The sequence below is a fragment of the Lithobates pipiens genome, unplaced genomic scaffold (genome assembly GCF_037356315.1).
Source record: "Lithobates pipiens isolate NorthernLeopardFrog02 unplaced genomic scaffold, aLitPip1_a1.2 Scaffold_16, whole genome shotgun sequence".
Taxonomy (NCBI): Eukaryota; Metazoa; Chordata; class Amphibia; order Anura; family Ranidae; genus Lithobates; species Lithobates pipiens.
The window spans coordinates 494,643,860-494,663,014 of record NW_027507748.1 but is presented as its reverse complement, the minus strand read 5'-3'; the positions used below and the strand labels follow the sequence as shown (position 1 = coordinate 494,663,014).

At 42.7% G+C, this 19,155-nt stretch overlaps 1 long non-coding RNA gene across 1 annotated transcript; it reads left to right on the top strand.

The window, feature by feature from the left end:
* The first annotated feature begins 856 nt into the window (after positions 1 to 856).
* LOC143984430 (uncharacterized) lies at positions 857 to 18,931 on the top strand. The gene is made up of 2 exons (XR_013274854.1): positions 857 to 1,016; positions 18,478 to 18,931. It is a non-coding gene; the product is annotated as an uncharacterized LOC143984430 (long non-coding RNA).
* Positions 18,932 to 19,155: the final 224 nt, after the last annotated feature.

The following is a 19,155-nucleotide window of genomic DNA, read 5'->3' as shown; positions in this document are numbered from 1 at the left end:
AGGCAACTAGGGTGTTTACTTTGCAAAGGAATTACACTTTATAAGGGTTTTTTTCCTAGCGTTTGATGAATGTGGTGAAGTCCCCCTTTGTAAAGAATACCCAATCACGTACAAGTAAAATAATAGATTAGATGATGAAAGTCTACAGAGCTTCACCTCATTCACTAAACCCTGGGGAAAATTATCTTGCAAAGTGCAACTTTCCTTGCAAAGCGAACAGTCTTTTTGCCTTTAGTAAATCAACTCCTATGTCTTATATGGGTTCTGTTTTTAGGCAATGCACTTGCTCCAGTTCCATACTAAGTACTCATCACCAAAGTAGAAGGCGAATAGAGAAAGCTCTGTTTTCAAATGATATATTACATCTTTATGCAAGTTTTGCTTTTAATGCTTGTTGTTCTGGCATGGATCCATTAATAATACTGGCATATATTCACTGACAAATCAGGATGTCTTTCTGACCCTTGTGAAACTCTAGAACAGAATGTTGATAAACCTCCCCACGGTATGATGGCAGAAAGGCTCACATTACCCTAATCTACATTACTGAAAGAATGTTATTTTATTGTCAGAATCAATCCTCCAACTTGCCCTTGAGCTGGCTGACATGGTTCTGCCCTTGATAGCATACACTGAGATAACCGAATCAATAGCTACCTTACTGACTGTTTAGGGGCATGATCACCAGCTTTCATTTACAGCTTGCCCCTAAGCTATTCCTTGCTGCAAGGTCAAAGTTTAAATCAAAAGGTTCTTTTTTTATTTGAATGATCATAAGTAAATTGACATGCTTAGCATAGTTGTTATCTAAGAATAACATTGGTTATTTCCTGTTTAGACTGTATATTTAGTTTACAAGCGCTTTCACTCCTTGTCATGAAGTAACTTGGCTGAAGAGTTGTGTAAACATCCTGCAATTAACTGTATTGGAGAAAACATGGACTTTATTCAGAGAACTGGAGGTACTTTATAGCTGCCAGCTATTCATCACAGTCTGAATTAAAACTGAATTCCAGGTATGAATATTTTTGCATAGTTACAATGGTCCAGCTTGGATGCAATGTAAGTAATGTAAGTGTGCATATTCCATAGCTGACTGAACCCTGTGAAAGCTTGGAATCATTGTAGTAGCCACTACTACAATGATCCTTACTGCTTTCTTAAAATAGATATAGGAAAAACATTTGGATTAAGTAAGGAAGGGTTATAACTCCTGTTGGTTTCCCGTAGGGGAGATTTCCCTTCACTTCCTGTCCCATAGACAAAACTAGATAAATTTATCAGTTTAGAGTTACAGAGAAGGTCTTTTGCTAGAATTATTGCTCTTGCTCTAATGATCGTGGTAATTTGAACACTGTTGTGTGATTTGAACACTGTTTACATTTGCAAACGCAACTTATGTATGCATCTTCTTTGGCGCACGAGCACGCGGGGACGGAATCGCTTTAAAAAATGTCTTATTTATTTTTGTAGCGGATGACATTTGGGATCAAATGTCACACGCATTGTAAATTTAGTTTTTTGCCTCAGGACCCTACGGTACTGAGGGTTAATTGTGTGGGTAAGCCTTAACACCAGTCTGCCCAGGCCATGTTTGAAGTTCCACCTGGTCATGTGAATTGTGAGGTGCACATGACAGGCTAGAACCAGGCCTGGTTGGATGTTTGGGTATGGCCCTCTCGGAGCTAATCAGCAGAAGTGCCAGGCCCGCTGAGGAGGGGGGTCACGTGTTCGGGGTTTCCAGAGCTGTTCGTGAGACCCGTGTGGTCTGTTCTGGTTCCAGGACCGGGGTAGCCCCATGAGGGGTCCTAGTCACGGGGTGTTCGACATCCCGCAGCATGTTTCTGCCAGTGGCCCCTGATAGATCCGTCTGGTCTGGGGTAGGGATCCGTCTGTTCCCGTGTCTCCGAACCTGCTTGTCCGAGGCACTGTAACTGAGGGAGGATTCAAAGTGTCCGGGTGTGCTCTCGGCTTGGAGGGACACCACAGCTTGTGAAAGTGACAGGGGGAGGACTCTTCAGAGGAGGGCCGGTAAGTGGCATCCCGAGAAGTGCCTGTTTACTGAGTTGGGAAGGACATTGACAAATTCACACTTTTCCAGTACCTCAAAGGAAACGGGAAACGTTCCAGGTACGGTTGGAAAAGGTTCCTGTTCATCTTCAGTTGATTGTTCAAGTTTTGAGTCAACGCAGTACTGACTGCCATGATCTCTGGCTAGAGGTCTGTTCAGCCTTGAGGTGCCCAGCTGCGAGTGCTTACTCTCTGGGTGGAAGTAGAGACTTGTTAAACCTGCAGTTCAAGGTACTGAAAGTTCTACTGCAAAATAAAACCTTTTGAAAGGACTTTATCTGTGTCAGTGTACAAGTCGTTGGGTATCAAGCCTGGGAACCCCTAGACGCGGAGGAGCAGGCCAGGAGAAGGTAACCGGTAAGCCCATTCAGTCAAGGCCGCCCTGCAACGGGTTATGGCCGCTACATTTTATTTTTTATTTTTACACTGTCCCTTTAAAAAATTAAATTCTGATCACTTTTATTGCTGTCGCAAGGGATGTAAACATCCCTTGTGACAGTAATAGGCAGTGATAGTTACTCTTTATGAAGCGACCCAGGGTTTTAAAGACCCAAAATCCCTCCTCTGCACTTCAAAGTATTCAAAACACCAAAATTAGCATTTTTAATACTTTGGATATTTTCAAATTGGCACAGTTCACTGCCAAGTAACTACATGTTCAAGGCTCTGACCAGCCGGCGGACATGACGGCTCTTCGCTCAGGTCCATGGTGAGACAGGAGACCCAGGTGGAGCGGCAGAAGGTGGCTGGAGGGGGGGGGGGCATACCCCCTGCTGCTTGTCATAATGGCCAAGTGGATAATTCGCTGCATCAGTTGTTATCACATGAAAGCCGACCGTAAGCTCTAAAAAACGGTACAAGGGTGATACCTCTATCTGCAGGCATCACCCCGGTACAACCACTTCCTCAAAATAACATACAGGTACGTGATTTTGCGGGAAGTGGTTAAGTGCAATATCAAATGAAACTCCTGCAGATTCCAAAGAGCTGAACATTTTAGTGCCAGTTTCATCTAGAAAACAATTGTTAAAGTATGGGCAGAATATTTGCTAGACATAATGCCCAATATATTTACAAAAATAAATGAAGTAATGTATATATTATAAATTATTTTAAGTCAAATGATACATTTTATGATAAAGAAATACACTTTAGCCACTTGCTTTCTGGGGCAATTTTTTAAATTTTTCACATACATGTTTGCTAAAAAATGACTTAGAAGCCCCAAACATGTAATATGTTCTGAAAGCAGAGGCCCTGGAGAATAAAATGGTGGCTGCTGCAATTTATTGATGTTGCACAATATTTGCACAGCCATTTATCAAACACAAACGTTAAGGAAAAAGTACACTTGAATTTTAGAGCCTGCAAACACAATAAAAGGTGATGTTGCATTAAGTAAATAGATAGCAAACACATTAGGCTTTAATATTGCTCATGCCCGAGAAATGGCAAAAAACTACAGTACCTAAAATTGTCTATAGGCAATATTTTAAAATCCTTTACAGGTTATCAGTTTAAAGTTAAACGTGAGCTCTGACGTTAGAATTATGTATTTCACTCTGACGTTCATGGTAATACCTCACATGTGTCGGGCAATCACTGTTTACATATGCATGCCAGACTTACATGCGTGTTTGCATTTGCTCATGAGTATGGGGGGAGGGGATGCTTTACATTTATTTTAATTTTTTTTTTTACATTTTTAATTTATCTTTATTGCTAACACAAGGGGTGAACAAACCTTCTTATGATAGCTTTGGGCAGTGACAGGAACTCTTTATGGAGACACCAGGGGTCTCTTAGACCTTTGGTATCTCCCCTGCCCTTCGAAGCATCTGGTCAAACACAGAACAGATGATTAGATGCTTCCCTCAGCTCTGACACTGGAAGTGACAAAATCCTCATTGCTTCCAGCTTTTGGGCTCCCCAGTGGAATGGGAGAACCAAGGAATTATGGTATGGGAAGGGGAGGCTCTGCAGCGCTGTAAAAGTGATTGGGCAGCGGTACAGCCTCCTGGAACACTTTTACATGAAATCCCATTGTTGGTAGTAAAAACTGGGGGTTGTTGTTATGGAGTTGGGTGGTGACAGGGTGGGAGTAGAGGGTAAGTGAGGGCAGGGTAGTTGAGGGTGAGGTGAAATAGGGATTGCGGGGTGGGAGAGTTGGGTTGGCAAAGGCTGTGATCACTGGGGGGGAAGGGAGAGGATGGAGATAGGAAGGCTATTGGGAGACATGGGAGCAGAGGTGACAGCTGGTAGAGGGAAGGAGGAGGCAACAGGCAGAAGTGACAGCAGTGACTGCAAGCATGGTACAGGTGATATAGGAGACAGTCAGAGACTGCATGGTACAGGAGACCGCCAGAGACTGCATGGTACAGGAGACAGCCAGAGACTGCATGGTACAGGAGACAGCCAGAGACTGCATGGTACAGGAGACAGCCAGAGACTGCGTGGTACAGGAGACAGCCAGAGACTGCATGGTACAGGAGACAGCCATAGACTGCATGTTACAGGAGACAGCCATAGACTGCATGGTACAGGAGACAGCCAGAGACTGCAGGCATGGTACAGGTACTCTAAAGAGGAACACTCCACTAACAGGATGGGAGAGAGCCTGCACCTCCTCCTCTCTGCTGTTGACACTTCTCCTGTCCTCCACCTCTTATCCCAGCCCTGAATGTGGGGGTTGGAGAGAAGCTCAACAGCCACAATGTCTATAGTGGGGGGCCACAACTGAAATCTGGGGAGCACCCCCATAGATCTGGCCACATCTTCTGTGTCTCATGGGAGAGGAGCTGGCCGGACAGCACACAGAGCCTCAGTATCTAGCCAGAGAGAGCCCGGAGTCAGAGCTGGAGGAGGGAGGTGTGCAGCGAGGAGACAAGGCTGGTGGGCTGTTAGGATGGGCGGGCGGGTGGGCCTGCACCTAGCAATGCCACTGGGAGGTGGAGGCGGGGATGGCACTGTCCGGAGGGGAGGAGGAGGTAGTCTGCTCCCTAGCAATGTCACTTCCGGTATCGATTTCCGCTATGATGCCATTTTCGCAAGTACCAATACTTGCAAAAATGGCTAGTATCGGCGCCAATACCGATACTAGTATCGGTATCGGTGCAACCCTAGTTTTAGCCCTTTCCTACTTTATACAAAACTAAAAAAAGTTTAGTCTATACGTACGCTTTAAGCAAGAACTATGTTAAGCCAGAATAGACTAAGCACCTCTGATCATTGAATTATGCTTAAACTTGCAAGGAATTGGTGGGAGGGTTCATATGGAAGAACTCCAATGGCCAATAATGCTAAAAATTGGGAATGTCTATGTCTGATTTAGGAAATGCATCATCGTAGAAATCCGAGCTTCTATGTGAAAAACGTACTTATCTTTGCTATATTATATCTATTGTTTGTACAGTATTAATTATTCTTATGTCCTACCCAGCCTCATCCAAACACTGTAGCAATAAAAAAAAAAACTTATGCAGAGGAGCGTCCCTCCCGAAATGGTAGATAATTACAGACTGTGACTTATGAATCGGACAGAGGCATTATTAGAATGCATTGCTGACAGTAAATAAATTCCTTCTAGAAAATGAACTTATTTTCATAGCTGCATTGTCCTGTGACTAAGCTGTGTGGAGCATCCTGATGTTGCCATAAAAGTTCCCTGGCTAATTATTTGCCTCTACAACTTTTCACTTCCTGAGGCGGATTTATGCTAAATCCTGTTATTAGTCTTGCTCTGCAATTGCTTTTGTCTGTGACTGGAAGCAAAGCTCAAAGCTTGCAGTCAGCCTTTTATTATATGGAACTTGAATAGAGGTTTGACCCAACATTGATCTGTTTTCTATTCTGGTGGCTGTAAGCAGCTATCTCTTTGATGGTAAATTGGTGTATTTGCTCTAAATTAAACTTTACAGTAATGTCTAGTTAGTTGTTGCAAATAAATAGATGGGTAAAATCAGCAGGTGTTTTGTGGACACAGAGATTTAAGGGTTGATTTACTAAAGGCAAATAGACTGTGCACTTTTGCAACATGCACTTGCACTCTGCAAGAGCAATTGCCCCAGAGATTAGTTAAATGAGCAGAAGCTCTGCTGACTTCCATCATCCAATCATGTTCACGCAAAAATGCATTTTTAAAAATTTTCCTTGTATGTGATTGAGTATTCTTTGCAAAGCGTTACTTCATTTACTAATCTCTGGAGTAACACACTTTCAGGGAGCAATTGCACTTTGCAAAGTGCGCAGTATATTGGTCTTTAGTAAATCAACCCCTTAATATTAGCTTGTATTTGAGTGTTTTGGGATCATTTTCAAATTCTGTAAATACACAGATAGCAAATCAGAATGTATGATGCATTGTTTTGTTTTTTTTGCTATACACTACCATGGACATAAATCTCTAATGAATTCTACCCCATGTCTGGTTAGCTGATGCATAGTGTAGAAGTCTTTTCCCCCCTGCTGCCAGGTTTGCCCTACTGCACTGATCTTCCAGCCCTTCTAGGTTTAACAACCACAGTGAGTGTAAAAGATTTGAGCTGCTTGACTCCTCATATTATTCTTTCCCAGAATGGAAAGTGTTATGTGAACAATAGGATGGACAGATAAATGGCAGGATCCACCTCCTTCAATCACTGAATGCGTTACTACCAATTCTATGAATACTGGATGTGGCGGAAGGGGTGGATAAGTGGCGTAACTCTTCCACACTCACAACGGCTGATGTTAACCCATGCAGAACAAAAATATCAGCACTGTGGAGAGGACTTGGCAGCAGTAGAGGAAAGATTTTTACATTATGCAGCAGCAACTCTGACATGGGACATGCTTCATTAGAGATCATGGTTAGAATATAATTTTTAAACACTTTGCCTCTGGGGCAATCAAGGGGTTAACTGTGTGCCTAACAATGTGTTATGTGTGCTGCTTTTACTTAATTATCTGGCTGCTTTTTCTCCCTGATTTTCAGGGAGAAGAAACAGCCAGATCGCTGTTCCTATCCACACAGAGTTCTGTGTATTTGTAAACATACGGAACTATGTGTGTGATTGGACACTGCCGATCAGCTGATTTTAGCCAAAATCATTGGCTGAAAGTGAGTGCCAAACTCGTGATATGTCCAATCATGCCCGAATGCATGCCACGAACCTGGAACCTGGAAGAAAAGCCTAACATGCAGGCATGTGATTGTGCCCGCACATGTCGGCTGCTTGCAGTATATTTACTGTAAGCGGTCAACAGGTGGTTAAATAACCTTTACAATGTTGCTACATCTCATTCATAAAACAAAATAGAAAGCTTGGAGATTGTTGTTCAGGCAGAGCAAGAAATCTAAATATTCTGCTTGTATTTAGCAATGTCACCAGCCACTTATTTTACAGCCTAAGTTTACTTAAAAATAAATATATAAATAAGAATCAGCACAAGGGATATTACTTACTTTCATTGTAAAGTGTCCCTTGTGTTGCTGTGTCCTTGTATAGCGGAAATCATCCTCCCCCAGTGCCTCCCCCAAACTGCACTGCCATAATCTGCTGGTGTGGCAGGGGTTAATAGAATTAAGGGGCTGTGACAGGCACTCATCAAGAGTGTCTGACTATGGCTGCCCTTTCTACCCAGAATCTCCATTCATAGAAGCAAGACTACAATTTTTGTGAGTGAGAGAGGGTGAGGAGTACCTGTGACATCACAAGATGAGATCAAAAATATGTGTAGCGAGGACTCGAGTCAGGAATTGGGCTTTAAAGAAAATATATGCCGAGTTAAATTTGACCTGTCCTGAGCCAAAGGTGTTCATCTTCTAAAAATGCTGGTTGCCTTGCTGTTATGCTGATCCAGTTGCTTTAGAGTGAGTAATCCAAAACAAGTTTATGCATTGTGGCTCATCTGAGGTCTGACTTTTATGTATTGAGGCTGATCTGAGGTCAGTTTATGCATCGGGGCTGATCTGATGTCTGAAGTTTATGCATTGGGGCTGTTCTTCGGGTTTGATGTTTATGCATTGGGGCTGATCTGAGGTCATTTTAGGCATTGGGGCTGATATGAGGTCTGATTTGTATGCATTGGGGCTGATCTGAGGTCAGTTTAAGCATTTGGGCTGATCTGAGGCCAGTTTTCTGCATTGGGACCGATCTGAGGTCTGAGTTGTATGCATTGGGGCATGTAAACGCAGAAAAATGGATGTTTTAAAAGTGGGTTACTATCTGTCAAGTTAAATCGTTCAGGCGAGGTTGAAAAAATGTCCTGTGTACATGAAGCCTTACAGAGCTTCATAATATGTTAGTGATTTATAATTACAGGATAATAACAATAACCCTGTAGACTGGCTCACAGCAAGCTACTGAAGATTAAATTCACATGTGTTGTCTTTTAATTATTTTTGTAGCCCTGCACAACTATTAAAGCACAGGTTTGTTTATTAAGAGCTTCAAGTGAAACTTTACCCATAACAGTTTGATAACAATTAATGTTCTTTAATAAAAGGACATACATTCCACATTAATAATTATGCTACCAAAATCAGTGTGTTCTATTAATTGCCTCCAGCCTTGCTCCTGTTTCTTCCTGCAGGAGGCCCAGAGCAGTCATTTCCTTATTGGAAACTCTCCCCCCTCTCATTGGTCTCAAAAACGATATGTCACTTTCTTCAATTAAAATGTGTACTGTATGTAGCCAGGTGTTGAGCTACAGCAGCAGGGAGAAGGAGACATTGGGGCTGATTTACATAAGGCAAGTAGAATGTGCACTTGACGGGAGGTGGCCTTCCATAATGGCCTTGACAGACTCAGAGGGGACCTTTCGGTTGCCCTTTTGGAGAGCGGTGCAATTGCACCACTTCCTACATTCCATTCCCAACCCCCAATACTACGCTCGACAACTGACCGCATTTGAAGATCTCTGCACGGGCACAGACCAACTGACTCATACCCTGTCCCAAACATACTCCCTTCTGAATACCCCTTCAATCCAGCAACGGCTACCCTGCCTCTTACGGTGGGAAAGAGATCTCGGTTGTATGTTCTCCCCGGAACAGATCCAGCGTATTCTCACTTTAACATTTAAGACCTCCATCTGTACTAAAATACAGGAACTGAATTTCAAGCTTCTCACACGCTGGTACCTGACACCTTCCAGACTTCATAGATGTTTCCCCTCCTCATCGGACCAGTGCTGACGATGCAGAGAGGAAGAGGGCACGGTGATCCATGTTTTTTGGTCATGCCCTGGACCATCTGACTTTTGGAGAGAGGTTTGTCGTATCTCCCAAGAGTTTATGGAGGTGCCTATCCCAGAGGATGCGGCATTTTTCCTCCTGCAACATTCTCAAATTCCGGTCAAGACGTACAAAAAGTCCTTGCTGAGACACCTTATAAATGCAGCAAAATCTTGCATCCCTTTGTATTGGAAGCAGGGTTCACCCCCCTCAATAGCACACTGGATTCGGAGAGTTGGGGAGATAAAGAGGATGGAGGATCTTGTCCTCACATCACAAATTAAACAAGAAATTTTTAAAAAAACATGGGACAAATGGAATATCTTTGTGTTTTCCGGTGAGGGCCTCCGTCTCCTACTGCTTTAGCCGTCTCCAATTGTTTTAAGATTATGGCTAGTCTGCCCTAGCTTGGGCCCGATGTCTACCGTCATGTCTCCCCCCCCCCCTTTCTCCTGTTCCCCATACTCTTCTCTCTCTCTCTTCCTTTCTCTCTCCTTCCCCCTGGTTGCTGTTACTTCCTTCCTCTAACTCTCTTTAGGAAAATGAGAAAAGTTGGGAATTGGAACCCCTATCTTCCTCACTCCTGGAAAGTTCTGGGTGGGGAGGGCTTAGTTTTATACATTACATCAATCTTGGAAGTTGTCCTTTGTCCACATTCGGATACACCGTGCTATGTGGGACTTGCCTTGTTTTGTTGTAATTGTACGTAATCCAATTAGGTTAAGCTTCAATTTGCAAAGAATATTCAATCACGTGCAAGGAAAAAAAAATGCATTTTTACTTGCACATGAGTGTATTATGGAAGTCACAAAGCTTCTGCTCATTTCCTAAGCTCTGGAGGAACTGCACAGTATATTTGTCATGTCTCGCCCCCCCTTTTCTCCTGTTCCCCATATTTTTCTCTCTCTTTTCCTTTTTCTCTCCTTCCCCCTGGTTGCTGTTACTTCCTTCCTCTAACGTTCTTTAGGAAAATGAGAAAAGTTGGGAATTGGGACCCCTGCCTTCCTCACTCCTGGAAAGTTCCGGTTGGGGAGGGGTTAGTTTTATACGTTACATCAATCTTGGAAGTTGTCCTTTGTCTGCATTCGGATACACCCTGCTATGTGGGACTTGCCTTGTTTTGTTGTAATTGTACGTAATCCAATTAGGTTAAGCTTCAATTTGCAAAGAATATTCAATCACGTGCAAGGAAAAAAAAATGCATTTTTACTTGCACATGAGTGTATTATGGAAGTCACAAAGCTTCTGCTCATTTCCTAAGCTCTGGAGGAACTGCACAGTATATTTGTCATGTCTCGCCCCCCCTTTTCTCCTGTTCCCCATATTCTTCTCTCTCTTTTCCTTTTTCTCTCCTTCCCCCTGGTTGCTGTTACTTCCTTCCTCTAACGTTCTTTAGGAAAATGAGAAAAGTTGGGAATTGGGACCCCTGCCTTCCTCACTCCTGGAAAGTTCCGGTTGGGGAGGGGTTAGTTTTATACGTTACATCAATCTTGGAAGTTGTCCTTTGTCCGCATTCGGATACACCCTGCTATGTGGGACTTGCCTTGTTTTGTTGTAATTGTACATAATCCAATTAGGTTAAGCTTCAATTTGCAAAGAATATCCAATCACGTGCAAGGAAAGAAAATGCATTTTTACTTGCACATGAGTGTATTATGGAAGTCACAAAGCTTCTGCTCATTTCCTAAGCTCTGGAGGAACTGCACAGTATATTTGGATTTAGTAAATTAACCCCCCTGCCTTTTATTCTTCTCTCCCGCTACTGAGATATTGATGTTAATCTGCATCATTCTCCTCTGGCCAGCATAGGGAAAGCTAAAGCCAAGCAAGCCCATAGACGTCTATGCAGAGCACTGAGATTCCTGGGAGTTTTAGTTTGAGATGGTAGCCATACAATGGGACGAAACACTACAGATCCCAATAGGCACTGTGCAGTAGGAGTGGAGAGAAGCTTTGCAGCTGTGCAGTAGGAGTGGAGAGATCTATGCCTGAGACTGGGCGTAAGGAAAACAGGGGGCAGCACAGCACCGCCTACATCAAAGCCCTTGCAACGCTGCTGCAGGGTGATTGGAGCATCCACTCAACCTCTGCTTCTCATTGCTGATCATCAGTGGCTTTCAGGAAAAGACTGAGGCCTCCCCTTCTACAGCGACAGGGCACTGCAGCATACTGGGGGGCTGGTTAGAGTGCTATTCGTCTACTGCTGATACTGCTAGTAGGGACTGAGCCACTCAGAGTAGGACACCAGGTGAATTCAATCCAAGCCACACCCATATTATACTCTATACTGCATTTATTCCAACCTAGACTGCACCTATACCAACCCAATACTGCGGTATATTGAACCTTTACCACATCTAATCGACATCTACCTTGCACCTGTGCTGTGATACCTATACCATACCTATAATATACCTATGCTGCATGCAGGTTAACTGAGCCTGTCGTTAAGTGAATGAATGCTCATAAAGGGCCCCAATGACAGCCAGCAGAACATCTCAAAGGACTGCCCCTATAATAATGATTCTGCAACCCTCTGTTCTATTGTCAATCAAAATTTTTTTTTGGACAGTGCATACCCCGTCGCTCTAGGACCAGCATCTCTGCCATAAATGTACTCTGCATTATAGTTCCAGCACTCAGTAGATTAAACTTCACTACTGCTCACTGCTGCACTTGAGGTGGCCTTGCTACTGTTTAAGCTGATCTGGATGCCAAATGTCATCTTATACCTAGTTCCTACTGTTAATCACTTTGTATTCTAAATTGTGTTATTACCATTGTTAATCCATTTTATGCTGGCCTAGTTGTCAACTATATTGGGTGAAAATATATAAAATTCGCCTTTACTACCTGGCTTGGTGTCTGTTTTCTTTGATATAGCACTACTATTGAGTACTAAGTATTACTTTCAATGAATTCTTGTGATATTGTATGTTTGTACACTAAACCTGGTTTGCAAGGGGGCTGAGGTTCTTGAGAAGTTCCTATCGAGCGGCTCCTATGGGGCCAAGCTACATGTACATTTCCATTCTTGATTGTATGTCTTAGCATTCCTGTTGCTTTCTTTCCCCTTCAGCAACATTATATCTTAAAGCTGTTAGCTGATGGGCCTCTAGTGGCTCTGGTTTTAGGCACAGTGCCTAAAACGAAGGAAAAGAAAGCAACTGAGCATAGGCAGAACAGGATGAGACAGTGCTTTACTGTATTTTAAACAGTATATGCACCTATTGTTATGGTTTTACATAGCTATACCCAGTGGTGCCTGGTGCTGGAGGATTTTGCGGGGGGGGGGGGGGCGTGGGCAGGACCCTCCAGGTCTGCACTTACCCTATGGGCAGAGCCCTCCAGCAGCCATGTCTCCCCTGGTGCTGGTTCTGTGTTCTTCTGGGTCTTTGGCCTCCTGTCCTGATTGGCCGGAAGCTGATGTTGATTCATTGGCATTGCAGGCTAGGAGGGTTCAGGGTGTAGTGCTCTGCTCCCCGAGGCCAACATGGAACAGTCCAATTGGGGCCTCAGGCTCTGGTCACGTACTTGTGAGGGTGTGACGGATCTTGTAGAGACCTGACACGCAGTGCACGGAGACACATATGAATTGTGCATGCGGGGGGGGGCTGCCACTGGCTATACCTGCAAAAGAGGCCTGAAGTGATTTATCAGGATTTCATTTTTTACTAAAATTCCCCTTTCAGATAGACAAGAAATTGTGTTATGTTATCACTGCAGTGACTCTGGGGACCAACAAACTGTTAACTGAAAATGTATTAAACTGACTTTTCCCCTGCTGGCTCTTCCCTCAAAGCTATAGGTAGCTTGTAGTGCTTTAGGCTTTCTGGCTAGTTTGTAATCCAACGCCATCAGACATAGGGGTGGATTTGCTCCAGAGCTTAGTAAATGAGATTTACTTTGCAAAGAATACCCAATCATGTGCAAGAAAAATAAAAATAAACATTTTTGCTTACACATGATTGGATGGTAGAAGTCAGCAAAGCTTCTGCTCATTTACTAAGCTCTGAATCAACTGCTCTTGCAGTGTGCAACTGCACTTTGCAAAGTGCACAATCTAGTTGCCTTTAGTAAATCAACCCCATAATGTCTTTAAGGGCCCCCAACACACCAGCATGGACAAAAAATGGACACGTAGAATTTTTTCTGGCACAGTGCTGCACAATGCACCATAGTGAGGTTAGAATGTTGAGTTGAACGGCACGTTAGGGTGCATTTAAAAATGAATGGCACTGCTATGTGCTCATACACATATCACATATATGTGTTAACATGCATTGCAGTAACGTTTATGGTAATACGTGTTAACACAAATTACCAAAATGGATACGTTTAATGAGTGCATAAGGTTTAATTACTATTTGAGAATGTCTATATTTCACAGCATCCTAAACAGATTGTTAATCAGTCACATGTTTTTAAATTATATGAGGAAAGCCATGAAAATTTGAATAATTTACATGTTCCATAGAGCTGTGCACAGAGATTTCATCAGTGGGAAGTAAATCTTTTACCCTCGATTAAAGCTACTTTGCTACTAACCACCAAAACAACTTAGACTATTAACCTGTCTGGATAGGGTCCTTCCTCTGTTTCCAGTTATCATCTTTAGAAAATGCCAGGAGGATTCCATGAATGACTATAATACAATATTTTGGCATTTATATGAAAAATTACAAGAAAGAATGCACTATGTTTACAAGGACTAATAGATTTTGTTTTATCAGAATTGGCAAGGGCAGGGACTAAAGCGTATGTAGCTCTGACCCCCAAAGGAGCTGCTGGTTTTATTTGGGCCTACCCTTACCTCCTTGTTTGCTTCTCCGTCTTGGGGTTCCCGTGGTAGATGGCCCAAAGAATGTGGAAACTGACACTGAATCTTCTTTTGGGTTATTTATTTAGAACAGAAACAAAGTCTTTTAATAAAGGGTAGAGGGTTAGGAGTGAGTGCAGGTACTTATATTGCAAAAGAATGGAAGCCTTTAGAGAAAAATCCAGAGAATAGCAACAGTTTCACAATTGGATTTAACAACCTCCGGATAGACCTCATCTCACTAGGCCTAGCAGCCGGTGAGGTGCTCCGTAAAGTCTCTGCCACAGACTTATGAGGTACACTTAAGCATTACTGAGGAACGTAGATAAACTTAAAGCGCTAACATGGTACTAGTATCTCTTAGCCCATATGGCGATACCGTATGGGTATTGATCCAGGCTGTGTACTTCAACTAAGCCTCCAGTCTCCTTCAGAGAAGCCAGCCTTGTGCACGGCCTTCTCCTGAAGAGTCCTCCCTTTGGGGTCTTCAGTTGCTGGGCCTCTCCCTTCAGATGGGATGGCACCGGACCACCCTTGGATCAGTAAGCCCCGAAATTCTCTCGAGCCTGTCCCTGCAGTTGCGTCGCCTCAGGCCAGCCAATGCATGGTTACGCACCCCAGGCCAGGAGGGCCATGGAGCTGGGTCAGGAGGACCACCAGACCCAGACAGAAAATAATCAACCTGCTAACATGGCGTTGGTACCTTAAATATCACTCCCCAGAATACACAGCAGGAAAACACTCCCACTGGGCTGGTTCCGAGAGGATAGTGGCATTCAATGCAGCCAGCTAGACTGTGTTTCTACTCTTGCCAGCGGTGACAGTGACACCTGTGGTCAAGGAGAACCCAGTGCAACCCAGCTAGGCTGGTACTGAGACCAGAAATTTTGAGAAATAGGTCCCAAAGCCCAACTGTGGCTTCAGGCAAATTAACTTTTCAAAACCATAGCGCCTGCTCGTCAGGAGCCAGCGCTACACTTAAAAGTTTAGGTAAACCTAATCACCATAATCTCATAAAAGCTTTAACATGTAAATGTCCTTTTAAACTTAATTTTCAGTATTTTTAAATCTGAAGTTTTCATTACATAGTTACATGGTTGTTTAGGTTCAATAAAAACACCGATCCATCCAATTCAACCTTAGATTGTGTGTGTGACTAGTGTTTTTCATATCCCTATACATTGTGTTTGCTAAAAATGTATCTACACTATCTGCTGATAACATCAACTGTGGAAGGGAGTTCCACAACCTCTCAGCTCTAACACTAAAGAACCCAGGTGTTTTTAAATCTTTCCATGTGTGCCAAGATACTCATATAAAAATGTTTTTAACTTATCTATGCTCTCTGCTGACACCACCAACTATTCTAACTGTAAAGAACCTCTTACACAGTTTAGGACTCGACTATTTCTTGTCAATTACATAACGTGCCTGCGGGTCTTCTTTTGAGACATAGGACTAAAAGGTTTCCTCCCAATGCTAGAAATACCTTTCAATGATTTGTATATCACCATCATACCCTTTGAAGGTACCTATTTTCCAGGGAGTATATGTTTAATGTTTGCAGTTGTCCCTCATAACTGAGTTCCTTCAGCATCCTTATTAGCGTTCTGGCCTTTTTCTGGCTTCTCTTCAGTTCAAGCACATCCTTCCTAAGGCTTGCTGATCAGAACTGGACAGCATACTCAAAAGTGACTGAACCAGAGTTTTGCTAAGTGGTAAAAGTATAGTTACATCTCTTGAGTAAATAGCCTTTTTAATACATGCCAATAGTCTGATTGCCTTGCTTACTGCAGCTTGGAATTGCATTCTATGGCTAAGTCTGTCATCTACTAGAACCCCCAGATCCTTTTCTATCCTTTATTCCCCCAGAGGTTCTCCTCCTGTAACTTGCATGCATATTTGTAGCTCCTAAGTACAGTATTTTACATTTTCCTACATCATCAGCAAACACTTAGATTGAATTATTTTTTGCCTCCTCTATATCATTTATGAACAAGTTAAACAGAATTGGTCCCAGGACAGAGCCCTGGGGCACCCTGCTCACAACTTCACACTCCACTGCTTTTGGTTCCAATCTTCTGCAGCACGCAATTACTTTTTGCTTTTTCTAGGAGCATGTTTGATGGGAATATTATACACATGTCATATAACCACTTCTCCCCTCTTCTCCGCCATTTATTGAACTCCTTGTATTTTAGTAAAAAATAGCAGGCCTTTTGTGAATGGGTAAAGAGAGAGGAGAGGCAGGGACATGACTGTAGCCTTAACGTCCACAGCCTTATCTCCCATCCCCGCAAACCCAAAAATCAAGGGTTGTGTGTAGGAGCCAGCTTGCAGAAAGGTATAATTTTTATTATATATTATTCCATTGCTTAGCAAGCTATGTCACCTTGAAGAATTGACTGCGTAGCCCCAAAACATTGGCTTATGTGACATTGCGTTAACAAATGAGTGTGTATATTTGCAACAGAGGGCTGGTGACATCTCATCGTTTAACTTTGATTTTCACAGCGCCATCCGTTGCAGTCACTACACACACCCATCTATTACGGACACTGAAAGGAATGCAGCCCTCATTCTTTGTTTTCATATATATTATATTCCGTCTAACAACTGTACTTTTATTTTCTCCATCAGCTCATTCCCCATACGTATTACCTTTTCTATCACTTTTTGTCACTACATATACAGTATCTCACAAAAGTGCATACACCCCTCACATTTTTGTAAATATTTTATTATATCTATTCATGTGACAACACTGAAGAAATTATACTTTGCTACAATGTAAAGTAGTAAGTGTACAGTTTGTATAACCATGTAAATTTTCTGTCCCCTCAAAATAATTCAGCACATAGCCATTAATGTCTAAATCGCTGGCAACAAAACTGAGTACACAGCTAAGTGAAAATATAAAAATTGGGCCCAATTAGCCATTTTCCCACCCCAGTGTAATGCGGCTCTTTTGTGTTACAAGGTCTCAGCTGTGAATGGGGAGAAGGTGTGTTAAATTTGGTGTTATTGCTTTCACTCTCTCATACTGGTCACTGGAAGTTCAATGTGGCACTTCATGGCTAAGAAATCTGAGGAGCTGAAAAAAAGAATTGTTGCCCTACATAAAGATGTCCAAGGCTATATGAAGATTGCAGCACAGTGGCCAAGACCATACAGCAGTTTAACAGGACAGGTTCCATTAAAAACAGGCCTTGTCATGGTCGACCAAAGACGTTGAGTGCATCTGCTCAGCGTCATACCCAGGGGTTGTCTTTGGGAAATAGACATATGAGTGCTGCCAGCATTGCTGCAGAGGTTGAAGGGGTGAGGGGTTGTCCTGTCAGTGCTCAGACCATAAGGCAGACACTGCATAAAATTGGTCTGCAAGGCTGTTGTCTCAGAGGGAAGCCTCTTCTAAAGATGATGCACAAGAAAACCGGCAAACAGTTTGCTGAAGATAAGCAGAATAAGAACATGGATTACTGGACCCATGTCCTGTGGTCTGATGAGACCAACATAAACATATTCAGTTCAGATGGTGTCAAGCATGTGTGGTGGTAACCAGGTGAGGAGTACAAAGACAAGTGTGTCTTGCCTACAGTCAAGCATGGTGGTGTGAGTGTCATGGTCTGGGGCCGCATGAGTGCTGCTAGAACTTGGAAACTACAGTTTATTGAGGGAACCATGAATGCCAACATGTACTGTGACATACTAAGGCAGAGAATGATCCCCTCCCTCCAGAGACTGGGCCACAGGGCAGTATTCCAACATGATAATGACCCCAACCACACCTCCAAGATGACCACTGCCTTGCTAAAGAAGCTGAGGGTAAAAGTGATGGACTGGCCAAGCATGTCTTCAGACCTAAACCCTATTGAGCATCTGTGGGGCATCCTCAAAAGGAAGGTGGAGGAGCGCAAGGTCTCTAACATCCACCAGCTCCATAATGTCATCAAAGAGGAGTGGAAGTGGACTTCAGTGGCAACCTGTGAAGATCTGCTTAACTCCATGCCCAAGAGGGTTAAGGCAGTGCTGGAAAATAATAGTGGCCACAAAAAATGGACATATTCACTTGGGGTGTATGCACTTTTGTTGCCAGGAGTTTAGACATTAATGGCTGTTGTCGAGTTATTTTGAGGGAACAGCAAATTTACACTGTTATACAAGCTGTACATTCACTACTTTACACTGTAGCAAAGTGTAATTTCTTTAGTATTGTCACATGAAAAGATATAATAAAATATTTACAAAAATGTGAGGGGTGTACTCACTTTTGTGAGATACTGTATATCACATGGGAATCTTGGGTATTCCAGTATACATTGGTCTTTATCCTTTTTCTAAAATGTGGTTGGTTTTTTCTTGTATCTTTTAGGTTCCATCAATTGTATCTTTTAGGTTCCATCAATGAGCATTATCCCTTCTATGACACACTAATGCTACACAGAACAGTCCAATGGGTGTTTTCATCCTCCACCAAACCGTGTCCACAAGCAGGGTGAGATTTTGCATCAGATGATCTGTTTAATTATCGAGTTGTTTACAATCATTATGTATGAGATGTTTTCTGTATCCAGAAGCATGTACAGACTATAATCCATGTATGAAATTGAGTCAATAACACATTTTTTTTTTCATTCAGTTATAATGATACTGTGTACAGGGCTTCATGAGTCTCCTGAAGAAGCCATATTCCTGGTGAAACATGTAGAGCGGAAACCTCTGTACCTATATGGTGACTGTATGAAATTGTCACCTTTGATTTTATACATAAAATTACTAGTTTTTAACTTTTTCAAATTTGTATAATAAAAATTATTTGATTTTAATATGTAGTTGCCATTTGTCTTCAGCACCTTCAAAATCCCTCTTTTTTTCTACCATGCGACTTTTGTATCACTTGACCCTCCCTCCTTTTTAGATTGTAAGTTCCAAACTATTACATTGCTGTTTTAGATGCTGCATATACCAAGCCTGCTGGCTCTGGTTGCAGTTTAAGTACAAACCTTTACCATCTTGTTACATCCCTTTCTTGGATTCAATATCTATGTTG